The following is a 12,920-nucleotide window of genomic DNA, read 5'->3' as shown; positions in this document are numbered from 1 at the left end:
CATATGAGGAGGTCAAGGCTCAGAGAAGTTAAGGACCAGAGTCAAGATCGAAACCTGTTTTGTGTGTCTCCTTTGTCTGCAGTCTGATTTGGTCATTTTTGTATACTGTTTCTCTGTAATTCAAGGGATGGTCATTTGATATTCTTCTCTTCATACTAAGAAGGCAGAGTAGATGGAGGAAATTAACGGAGTTTCTTAAAAATTGAATTATCAGTGTGACCTTCTCTGCTATTTCACCCACACATGAAAAAAAAATATGCACTCAGCCACTTACACAAAGCAGGCACATAAATTATTTATCCTTATTTCCTATTTTAATGGAATTATCTAGTAGAGAGGAGAAGAAGCAATAGCAATTCAAATATTTGACTGTTGGCATATTCCCAGAAAACGGGATTTATTTGAAGAACTAAAGTAGAAATAGTTATCTATACAACTCACTTTTAAAATACTTTGCTGTTTTTAGTTTGTTTTTTTTTTCTCTTTTTCTCCTATCTGAAAAGGAGATTGAGTGATGAGGTCCATGTCTCAGTAGACCAATGCTTTGAAGGCTTGAGGATGGCTCACTTTGTTTGTAATAAAGATGAGAAAGCAGGAAACAAAATGGAAATTTAGGCAAATGCACAGCCAACTGAATGTCAAGATTCAGAAATGAAGACAGTTGTCAGGACTCATATTTTTACTTCTCAAGCTCTATTGTGAGCTCCCCAGAGAAAATCCATTCTTTAGGAGACAGTGTCAGAATAATTTTGAATACTTCCACCAGAGGGAGTAATATCATCTACTATGGGGATGGTGAATGAAGTCCTTAACCTGATGAAACAGTGACAGAACGATTAACTCATCTACAGTTGGACAGCAGGGTGGATTTGGTACCAAAGTCCAACAGAAGGCAGAGTAGCAATATTATAGCGACAAATGTGTTAAATAAGAGTTACAAATAGAATAATAAAATTGCCGTATTTATTGAATTGGGTTGGTATCCAAAACTCTGAGTATAGTTAATCCTAGAGGTGACATCAACAGCCTTCAGCGAGACTTGTAAATTGGCAAAATATTTGTAACCCATGGAATAATAAAGAGATCATCTTTCAGACCAGGAAAAGAAGTAGGGGTTTGACCTTTCTATTGGAGCTCAAATGTCCAAATTACTTTGTCCTATGCTGTGGAGTATGGCTCTTGTCTCTAATTGCACTTGTCTCTCATTCCACCCTTGCACTGGCTTAATGGGATTAGACACTAAGGTGGAATCTGAGATGCAAAATGCTTATTATGGAACAACACCTGTGAAAGGAAGGAGGAAAAAGCAAAACTGGGCAGAGCATGAAGTTGAACTGTGATGTAGGCCTGGCCAAGCCTTGGCCAACCTGTCTGGGAGCTCTAGAGCAAGAATTGCTCTCCGGTGTCCTGTGTTACACTGAACTGACCTGCTCTTTATACCCTGCCCCATCATTCGATAATGGATACGCACTGTACCAGAAGGGCTGAGGAAGACCGTGAAGGAGCTGTGCAGAGGAGAGCATGTAAGTCCCTTTGAGGGGGACTTACACATGTTGTGGACTGAATGTTTACCGCCAAATTTCGTATGCAGAAGTCCCACCCCCCAGTGTGATGATGTTTGGAGGTGGGGGCTTTGGGGAATGATCAGGTTTAGATGAGATCATGAGGGTGAGGATCCCATCATGAGACTATAGGGGGAGACTAGAGCACTCTATCTTTTCCCAATACGGTGGTCCTCAAATAACCGTCTACCAGTACCTTGGTCTTGGACTTCCTAGCCTTCAGAATTGTCAGAAATAAATGTTAGTTGTATAAGCCACCTAGTCTACAGTAATGTGTTATGGCAGCCTGAGCTAAGACAAGCCTTTTCTTATTATGACAGATAAATTCAGTTTTTGGATGTCAGATAAAATTGATAAAGGGGCTTCTTTCTTGTTATTCTTTTTTTTTTTTTTTTTTTTTAGTTTATTTTTGAGAGAGAGAGACAGAGAGAGCAAGCCAGGGAGGGGCAGAGAGAGAGCGGGGGAGAGAGAATCCCCAGCAGGCTCCATACTGTCAGCACAGAGTCTGATGTGGGACTCGAACTCACAAACCGTAAAACTCACAAACCATGAGATCATGACCTGAGATAAAACCAAGAGTCTGACGCTTAACCAACTGAGCCACCCTGAGCCACCCAGGTGCCCCTCTTCCTTGTCATTCTAAAAGATTCCTCATTTGATGCAAATTTTCTAAACAGTAGTTTTGCCCTATGATCATGATAGATACCCTTTTTTGAAAAATTGCAGAGCTAAAAGAATGACAGTCTTACTACTCATTGTACATATGTGGACTGTGAAGACCGAGTGTGTTAAGTAACTTACTGAAAATTACACAAGTAAGTTAGTAGTAGCAGGGCTAGAATTTAGATCCCATTCTAGTACTTAATCCTGAACTCAATCTAATTTGGCAACATGTGCCAATCCTGCCACACACACACTACTGCCATCTTACTATTGGTAAGATACTAACATCTACAGAATAATAAATGCTAATGTTATTGAATACATCAATTTCATATTAATGGTGATACTTTGTTAACAGTGATTTGTCCTCAATCTTTTTCTCACCTGATATCCCTGACTCACTATATTCTCTTCTTTTTGTTGCCACTGACTGAAGTTTGTGCCCCACTCCCCAGATTCATATGTTAAATCCTAAGCATCAATATGAAGGTAGTTGGAAATGGGGCCTTTGGGAGGTGATTAGGTTACATGAGCAGAGCCCTCATGAATAGGATTGGTGCCCTGACCCCAGAGAGCTCCTTGCTGCTTATACTGTGTGAAGACACAGTGAGAAGATGGTCATCTACGAACAGGGAAAGGTCTTCACCAGACATTGAATCTGCTGGTCCCTTGATCTGGGACTTCCCAGCCTCCAGATTATGAGAAATAGATGTTTGTGGTTAAGACCTCAGTTTGTACTATATTGTATTGCAAGCAGCCTGAATGGACAAAGGCATCTGAAATTGTCCATTCTCTCAGCAGTTGATGACTCAGTCCATTCTGCTAGCTGCCCATACCTTTCCTTATTTTTTCTTAAAAAAATTTTTTTAATGTTTATTTATTTTTGAGAGAGAGACACACACACACAGAGTGCTATGGGGGAGGGGCAGAGAGAGAGGGAGACGCAGAATCAGAAGCAAACTCCAGGCTGTGAGTTGACAGCACAGAACCCCATGCAGGGCTTGAACTCATGAACAGCGAGATCATGATCTGAGCCAAATTTGGATGCTTAACTCACTGACCCACCCAGGGACCCCTATCTATACCTTTTTTAAAAAAAATTTAATGTTTATTTTTGAGACAGAAAGAGAAAGAGCATGGGCAGGGAAGGGCCAGAAAGAAAGGGAGACACAGAATCCAAAGCAGGCTCCAGGCTCTGAGCTGTCAGGACAGAACCCAATGCAGGGCTCAAACTCACAAACTGTGAGATCATGACATGAGTCAAAGTTGGACGCCCACTGACTGAGCCACCCAGGCACCCCTATAATTTTCTTTTAAGGTCAAGTTCAAATGCTGTCTCCATTCTGTTTGGTTGAATTTTCCTTCACCTGGTGAGGAAAGAAGTATCAGGTGATGCAAGTTTCTTCCTGATTGGAAGCCAAATGAGAGTAGATTTGGTGGAACTCTGCATGTGTGACATTAGTGAGGGAGGCAAATGAAAGAAAAATAGGAATAAGGAGGAGGTAAGAAGGTAGGTAGCTAAGGAAAAATTTTAGTTGTGCCTCCAGGCTGTTCTGATTATAGGAATCAATTATTACATACAATAATAGTTATAATGTTCTACACAGTACCTATATTATTACACTTTGATCATTGTAGCTACCAGGTGAGGTGGAAGACTATTGTCCCATGCTACAGATGGGATAACTGAGGCTGTGATAGTTTCCATAGTTTGAGCAAGGTCAAACTGGACCTACCTTCTTTCCATTCTTTCTTTTTTTAAGTTTATCTATTTATTTTGAGAAAGAGAGAGAGAGCGCATGCATGCATGCACAAGGAGGAGAGGGGCAGAGAGAGAGGGAGAGAATCCCAAGCAGTCCCTGTGCTGCCAGCATGGAGATGATGCAGGACTCGAACTCACAAACCGTGAGATCATGACCTGAGCTGAAATCAAGAGTCAGACACGTAACTGACTGAGCCACCCAGGAGCCTCTATTACTTCTTTACTTCTTTCTCATTTCTTTCTATTTTTTCATTCAATCTTTTAACACATATCTATTGCCTATCATGCAAACATGCCAATGTGTTTGTGACTTACTTTGGACTGTAATGTGTGAGAAAGAAATAAACTCTTATTTCTTAAGCCACAGAGATTTGGTGGCAGCTGTTTTTATAAGTCTACCCTAATGAGTACAAAAGGTATTGGTCAATGTCTGTCCTTGTGACTTAATACATCAAAAAATGTAATATGTAAGACTGGTTTTCTTCTAGTATGAAAAATACATTTGAAATGGCTTGATTGTGGCAATGAGAATGTGTAACAGTTCATTACAGGACTCCATGTTCTAACACATTTCCTATGTTACATGTTTCCATGATATTATTGATTATCTTATTTATTTTAATCTGATGTTTTTATTCTATTTGTACTACACACTGTGGTCTGGTCTTCTCATTTGTAATCCGTTTTCTCTATTTTCTCTCTTTATTGTTTTAGTTTTCCTTGTAGTCTGGTAACCTATTTGATCTCACCTCAACTGTTTCTTTAATCTTTATGTAATTTTTTTTAGAGTTCTTACTTTCAAGTTAGCTATTTTTAATCTTTCTTAGAACTTTAAAACTTTGAGTAAGTAAATGTTCAGTGATGCATACATTTTTTGATTGAATACATAAGCATTCTGAAACTCACATTTTTAATAAGCTCTTTAACATGTATTAAGTTCAAAATCAGTGATGCATGTTTAGTGCTATATGCTTAGGACTTTGCAAAATTGATTTAAAATATTAAGCCAATGCATATGCAGAAATGCATTCAATTTTTCAATCTTGAAATTTATAATTTTTCAGGAGTGTCTTTCATATCATCACTGATTACTTGCCTTTCACTGCTAGGTGTGATCATTTGAAAATTCACTGAGTTGGGGTGCCTGGGTGACTCAGTCAGTTGAACATCCAACTCTTGATTTCAGCTCAGGTCATGAGCCCAGGGTCTTTGGATTGAGTCCTGTGTTGGGCTCTGTGCTGAGCAAGGAGCCTGCTTGAGATTCTCTCTCCCCATCTCTCTTTCTCTCTGTGCCCTTCTCTCTCTCTCTCTCTCTCAGAAAAAAAAAAAATTCACTGGACTGAATCTTGGATTCACTGGATTTTTTTAGGTAGTTCTTCAACAGCCCTGTGAAGTTATTACATGAAGAAGGAGTAAAAAATAGGAAAATTGAAAAACAGTGGAAATTATACTTAATGTTACTTACTTTTTGTTTTTAATAAAGCAGAATAAAGGACTTATAGATTTTCTAGAAGAATAATTGTCAGCAGAGAACATTCCCAGAGTGAACTCCATGAACTTAATTCATCAATTTAGTCATTTATTTATTAAGTCATGAATAAACTTGTATTGAGGCTGACAGCTTTGTGCTAGGCACTGGCAATACAAAGATCAATAACACATGAGTTCAGGCCTCAAGGCATTTATGGCTAGAGTCAGTGGGAGTAGAAATGCAAACAAGCAATTATAATACAATAGTTAATGTCTCAGAGAGAGCAAGTACAAGGTGACTTGTACAAAGAACAAACACTTGACCCTTCTTGGGAAAAATAGGGATGCTCCATATAGGATGGGCTGGTAATGAGAGGCCTACTGGGACTTTTGTAGAGTGACAAGGGCATCCAACACTGATAAAGTAGAATGAACAGTGCTGGGTTCAGACAGCCAAGCACTGGATGTTTGCGAAACTGCAAACAGTTTGGTTTGCTTGAAGTATAAAGTGAGAAGAGAGAGAGGGTGCTAGGTGGGAAAAAAGAAGGTGGAGAAGATGACAAGAAAGACTTTGTAGTGATACTGAGATTGAACTCATCCTTAGGAAGTGGCATGTTAACACGTGATTTTTGCTCAGAGAGTCCTAGGATCACAGCTGCATTTCAGGAAGATCATCTGTCCATAGTGTGCAGGGTGGAGGAAGGTGCCAAACATGAAGGCTGACTGGAGTAGGACCAGAGGAAAAAAAGGAAGGGGTAGAAAGAGGAAGTATTTGGTAGGTAGAATTGACTGGATTTGGTATGTCATTAGATTAACTAGGCAGAAAAAAGAGTCCAGGGTAAGAGTCAGGTTTCTGGCTTGGCTTGTCATAGTCTTAATCTTGTCATTCATGACAGTAGGGAACACAGAGTGTTATGGACTGAATTGTGTCTCCCCACCCCCAAATTTATACATCGAAGCCCTAACCTCCAACACGACTGTTTTTGGAGATAAGGCCTTCAAGAAGTTAATTAAGGTTAAATGAGGTCATAAGGGTGGGGCCCTAATCCAATAGTACTGGTGTCCTTATGGGAAAACTGCATGAACAGAGGAAAGGCCATGAAAGGACACAATGGAAGCTGGCTGTTTGCAAGCTAGAAAGGGAAGTCTTGTTAGAAACCAACTCTGTTGCACCTTGATGTTGGACGTCCAGCTTGTAGAACTGTGAGAAAATAAATGTCTGTTGTTTAAGCCTCCCAGAGTGTGGGATCTTGTTATGGCAGCCTGAGCTGATGAATACATAACACATGTGACAAGTTTAAGGGTAAGGTTCCTTTCTTTTTTCTCTTTTTTATTATTTATCATTATTTTTTATTGAGGTATAATTGACATATAAGATTATATTAATTTCAGCTGTACAGCATAATGATTTGATTTTTGTATATATGTGAAGTGGTCACAATCAGTCGAGTTAACATGCATTACCATATGCAGGTACAAATTTCTTTTTCTTGTAATGGGGACGTTTAAGATCTACTCTCTTAGCAACTTAGCAACTTTCAAATATGCAATATAGTGTTATTAGCTGTAGTCACCATGCTGTCCATTATATCTCATGATATAATCTGATGATATATCTAACTGGGAGTTTGGGCCTTTTGACTCCCTTAACCCATTTCACCAATCTCCCACCCCCATGTCTGGCAATCTTCAGTCTGTTCTCTGTATTTATAAGTTTGGGCTGGTTGGTTTGTTTTTAGATTCTACATATAAGTGAGATCTTCCAGTATTTGTTTTTCTCTGACTTATTTCACTTAGTTTAATGCCCTCAGGTCCACATATGTTGTTGCAAATGGCAAGATTTCAGTGTCTTTTCTTTTGTTGAATCATATGCCATTGTATATATATACCACATCACCTTTTTTGTATTGTTTAAATTTTAGTTAGTTAACATACAATGCAATATTGATATCAGGAGTAGAATTCATCACTTACATACAACACCCAGTGCTCATCACAACAAATGCCCTCCTTAATCCCCATCACCCATCTAGCCCACCTCCCACCCACCTCCCTCCATCAACCCATAGTTTGTTCTTTATCATTAAGAGTCACTTGTGTTTTTTGTTTCCCTCCTTCTCTTCCCCACCCCTTCCCATATGTTCATCAGTTTTGTTTCTTAAATTCTACATATGAGTGAAATATGGTATTTGTCTTTCCCTGACTGACTTATTTCGTTTATCATAATACATTCTAGCTCCATCCACATCATGGCAAATAGCATTTTTTCATTCTTTCTGACAGCTGAGTAATATTCCACTGCATATATATACCATATCTTCTTTATCCATTAATCAGATCGATGGACATTTGGGATCTCTCGGTAGTTTGGCTATTGCTGATAATGTTGCTATAAACATTGGTGTGCATATACCCCTTCAAATCTATATCTTTGTATCCATTGGTTAAATACTTAATAGTGTAATTGTTGGATCCTAGGATAGTTCTATTTTTAGTTTCTTGAGGAACCTCCATGCTGTTCTCCAGAGTGACTGCACCAGTGTGCATTCCCACCAACAGTGCAAGAGGGTTCCCCTTTCTGCACATCCTTGCCAACATCTGTTGTTTCTTGTGTTGTTAATTTTAGCCATTCTGACAGGTATGAGGTGGTATCTCATCATGGTTTGGATTTGTATTTCCCTGATGATGAGTGATGTTGAGCATCTTTTTATGTGTCTGTTACCTCTCTGGATGTTTCCTTTGGAAAAGTGTCTGTTAATGTCTTCTGCTCACTTCTTATCTGGGTTATTTGTTTTTGGGTGTTGAGTTTGATAGGTTCTTTATATATTTTGGATACTAACCATTTTCAGATATGTTGTTTGCAAATATCTTCTCCCATTCCGTAGACTGCCTTTTAGTTTTGTTAATTGTTTACCTTGCTGTGCAGAGCTTTTTATCTTGATGAAGTTCCAGTAATTCATGTTTGCCTTGTTTCCCTTGCATCCAGAGATGTGTCTAGTAAGATGTTGGTACAGCCGAGGTCAAAGAGGTTGCTGCCTGTGGTCTTCTCTAGGATTTTGATGGTTTCCTGTCTCACATTTAGAGCTTTAATCCATTTTGAATTTATTTTTGTGTATGTGTAAGAAAGTGGTCCAGTTTCATTCTATTCTGCATGTAACCATTCAGTTTTCCCAACACTATTTGTTGAAGAGACTGTCCCTGGATATTGCCACATCATCTTTATCCATTCATCCATTTATGGGCACTTAGGTTATTTCCATGTCTTGGCTATTGTAAATAATGCTGCAATGAACATGGGGGTTCATATATCTTTTCAAATTAATGATTTTATTTTCTTCAGATAAACACCCAGAAGTGGAATTGCTGGATCATATGGTAGTTCTATTTTTAATTTTTTGAGGAAGCTCCATACTGTTTTCCATACTGGCTGCACCAGTGTACATTCCCACAACAGTACATGAGGGTTCCCTTTTGCCCACATCCTTGTCAATAGTTGTTATTTCTTGTCTTTTTGGCAATAGCCATTCAAACCGATGTGAGATGATGTCTCATTGTAGTTTTAATTTGCATTTCCATGATGATGAGTGATGTTAAGAGGTTCCTTTCTGAAACATTTGAATCAATCTGAAGTTCTTTTGGAACAACTAAGGCAGATCTCTAGTTAAACAGATGAATATATCTGAGTCTGGGGAGAGTTCTGGTTTGGAGATACAAAGTTAGGAATAATTGGTGATTATACATAGTAGCTAAAGCTTTGAAAATGGATGAGATGGCTCCAAGCTAATATGTTGATTAATTAATTAATTAATTCAATAAATAGCAAATATTTTACATATTCTAAGAATTTCTTCATGTACTCGGAAATAGAATGAACAAAACAGTGTTCCCTGAGCCTTTGGATCTGGAAGAAAAACACTATACAATAACTATGTTATTAAAGTAAATTACATAGAATGTTAGAAGATAATAGTGATATGGAAAAAGATAAAGTAGATCTGGGTAAGTGGGATTGGGAATGATGAGTTGGGGTAAGGTGCAGGTTGTAGTATTTTGCAGGATAATCAGATGAAAGTGATCTGAAAGAGTAGAGAGACAGCAGGTGCTCATATGGGTGAAGAGCATCCCAAACAGAGGGAACAGGTCATGCAAGAGTTTAAGGCAAGACCATCAGGTAGGCCAGTGTGTCTTGAGTGGAGTGAGTGAGAAGAGTGGTCACAGTTGAAACCAGAGTGTTTGAGCTGGGGAAGGTGTTCAGATGAAAGCCTATCATAGACCAAGAACTTTAACTTTGACTCTAAGTCAAATGTGAGGTCATTGGGGATTTAAAGTAGAGTGATGATCTGACTTCATGACTTAAAAGGATCACTGGCTGCTTTGTTGAGAACATAAACTGTAGTGGGGCAAGTGTTGAAGCAGGAAGTCTGATTAGGAAGCTAGAAGAGATTATACTTTATAGAATAGATGGCAAGGCTAGATCTAAAGGAGGCTGCAAGCAGGAGGACTGAATCATTTTAGAATGCCAGAGACTTGAGAATTATCTAACATTTTTGTTTTTAAACATTTGGCATGATGTGATCTCCCATCTTTATAACTGCTGTGTAGCTTTTGGTAAGTGCTTATGATCATTGACTTTATTCCCATGGGAACAAAACCTTAGAAACATTTCAGGGTCCATTTAAACTCCCCTCTCTTCCTCAGTGTGTTCAGAAATCCTCTGAGAGTTACTGTATATTATTCTTTTTGAAATTTGATCATTTTTGTTTTTGTATGTAGACCTTGGTTGATCTCTTGCTTTCAGGGTTGTATGTATGGGCTTCCCAATAACTGCAAACTTCCTGAGCTGGGACTCTCCCAGCATACATCAGACCCTGGCATGGGCTGATTAAAAGGATTCCCTCCCTCCTTGCTTCAGGTCTGTGTTCAGATGTTCCCTTCTTCCTCCGTCATCACAAATAGTTACAATTTTTTAAAAGTTTATTTAATTAATTAATTAATTAATTTATTTATTTATTTATTTATTTGGTGACAGAGAGAGAGAGGGAACAAGCAGGGGAAGGGCAGAGAGAGAGGGAGAGAGAGAATTCCAACTAGGCTCCACACCTGTCAGCATACAGCCCCACTCACAGCTTGAACCCATGAACTCATGAGATCATGACCTGAGCTGAAATCAAGAGTCAGATGCTCAACCAACTGAGCCACCCAGGCACCCCAACAATTTTTTCTTTAATCTTTCTTTTCTCCCACATCTCTGCCTATGCTAAGCACCATTCTATTCTCTCTTAATATGAATTTGGCTTTTAAATTTTTTTTTTCAACGTTTATTTATTTTTGGGACAGAGAGAGACAGAGCATAAACGGGGGAGGGGCAGAGAGAGGGAGACACAGAATCGGAAACAGGCTCCAGGCTCTGAGCCATCAGCCCAGAGCCTGACGCGGGGCTCGAACTCACAGACCGCGAGATGGTGACCTGGCTGAAGTCGGACGCTTAACCGACTGTGCCACCCAGGCGCCCCTGAATTTGGCTTTTAAAAAAATTTTAGATTCCACATCTATGTGGGATTATATGGTGTTTATCATTCTCTGTCTGGCTTGTGTCGCTTGGTATGGTGTGTCCTCTGGTTTCATCCATGTTGTTTGCAGATGGCAGGATTTCCTTCCCTTTTAGATTGAATAATATTCTATCATATGTATACCACATTTTCAAAAAAAGAAAAAAAAGAAGGAAAGAAAGAGAGTGGAATGGTGGTTGCCAGGTGCTGGAAGGTGAGAGTCATGGAAATTATTGAGTACAGAATTTTAGTGTTGCAATAAGAAAAGAGTTTTAGAGATGGACAGTGTTGATGGTTGCATAACAATATGAATGTGCTTAATACCACTGACCTGTACACTTAAAAATGATTAAGATAGTAAATTTTATGTGTATTTTACCATAATAAAAAAATTGGGGTAAGGAAACCCAAAGCCTAAGTGTCCCCTTCTAAGGAAGCCTGCCATGGACACACTTAGGTAAATGCAACCTCTCTTCCCTCGTCCCAACACCTATACCTCAATTATCCTTACCCTACTCCGTTTTTTTCCTATAGCTTCAACTTCCAACCTGTAACTGTTTATTGTGTTTAGTGTTCATTTTCTGCCTTCCTCCAAACAGAATATAACTTCTACCATGGCAGGGATTATTTCTGCGGGAGTGCAGGGGTCTCTTCTGTTCAGGGATCAACTCTAAGGGCCTGATACATGGAACTTGCTTCAGGAGTCACTTGCTGAGTGAATAAATTTGTTCTTATGCATCTTCTTCAGTGCACCAAGTCTCTTCTGTGGCCTCAGTAAGTCCTTGTAAATTTCAAAGACTGACTTGTATTGGTTCAAAATCTTAAAAGTTCCATAAATTCCCAAAGCAATGACAATTGCTTCTTTTATCCTTTAGTGCCAGAGCACATTTTTCTGTCTAGATTGGCCAGTCAATGCCTTTTCTTCTTCCTTCCTTCCTTTCTTTCCTTCTTTCTTTCTCTTTCTTTCTTTCTTTCTTTCTTTCTTTCTTTCTTTCTTTTTCTTTCTTTCTGCCTTGACTAAAATGCTTGTTGAAATTACATTGACTACTTTTATGTTCCACATTTTTATTTAGAATTTCTTTAATTGATTTTATCTTTTTTATTTGTCTCTTGTTTGTCCTCTTCTACTTTTAATAGAGCTTTGCTGCCTGTTTGATGATTCTGGCTTAGAAAATAGTCAACAGATTTTTCTTTCTCCCCAAAGAAATAGAAAACTTTCCTCTATATTCCAAGGCATATACAGGAAGAATACAAATGTGAATTCAAAGCTATGACTAAGAATCAGCATGTACTTTCCTTTTTCTAGTAAAAGAAAAGTTGGAAAAGTTGAGTTCACAAGCAAGCATTGTTTGGTGTGGCTGAATCAGGGGAAACTACATGAAAAATAAAGGCTGTCAACAGTCTTACAGAGAAAATAAAATTTCCCCTTTCATGTAAGAAAAAGCCCCCTCATCTTTATTTTTAAAATGCCCTGAGTTGAGATAAATGGGGATCTATTTTTTGCTAACAAAATTTTCTATTTCTGTCTGATATTTCCCTCAATCAATAGAAATCAGCGGGACACCCAAACAGAAATTAGCATTCAAATGCAAAAGCACTGTCATCTCTTCTCTATGATAGATATTGATTTTATGAAATAGAGGCGCCTGGGTGGTTCGGTTGGTTGAGTGTTGGACTTTGGCTCAGGTCATGAGATTCAGTTGGTGAGTTCAAGCCCCGTGTTGGGCTCTGTGCTGACAGCTCAGAGCCTGGAGCCTGCTTTGCTCCCTCTCTTTCTCTCCCTGGCTTGCTCCCTGTCTGTTTCTCTCTCAAAAATAAATAAACATTAAACAAAAAGATATTGACTTTATGAATTGAATTTAATCCGGCTTGCTCTTTCACTTCCTCAGTTTATTTCGGGTTTTTATTTATAGT

Source organism: Acinonyx jubatus, chromosome B4, assembly GCF_027475565.1.
Source record: "Acinonyx jubatus isolate Ajub_Pintada_27869175 chromosome B4, VMU_Ajub_asm_v1.0, whole genome shotgun sequence".
Taxonomy (NCBI): domain Eukaryota; kingdom Metazoa; phylum Chordata; class Mammalia; order Carnivora; family Felidae; genus Acinonyx; species Acinonyx jubatus.
Note: the sequence above shows the minus strand (reverse complement) of the source record.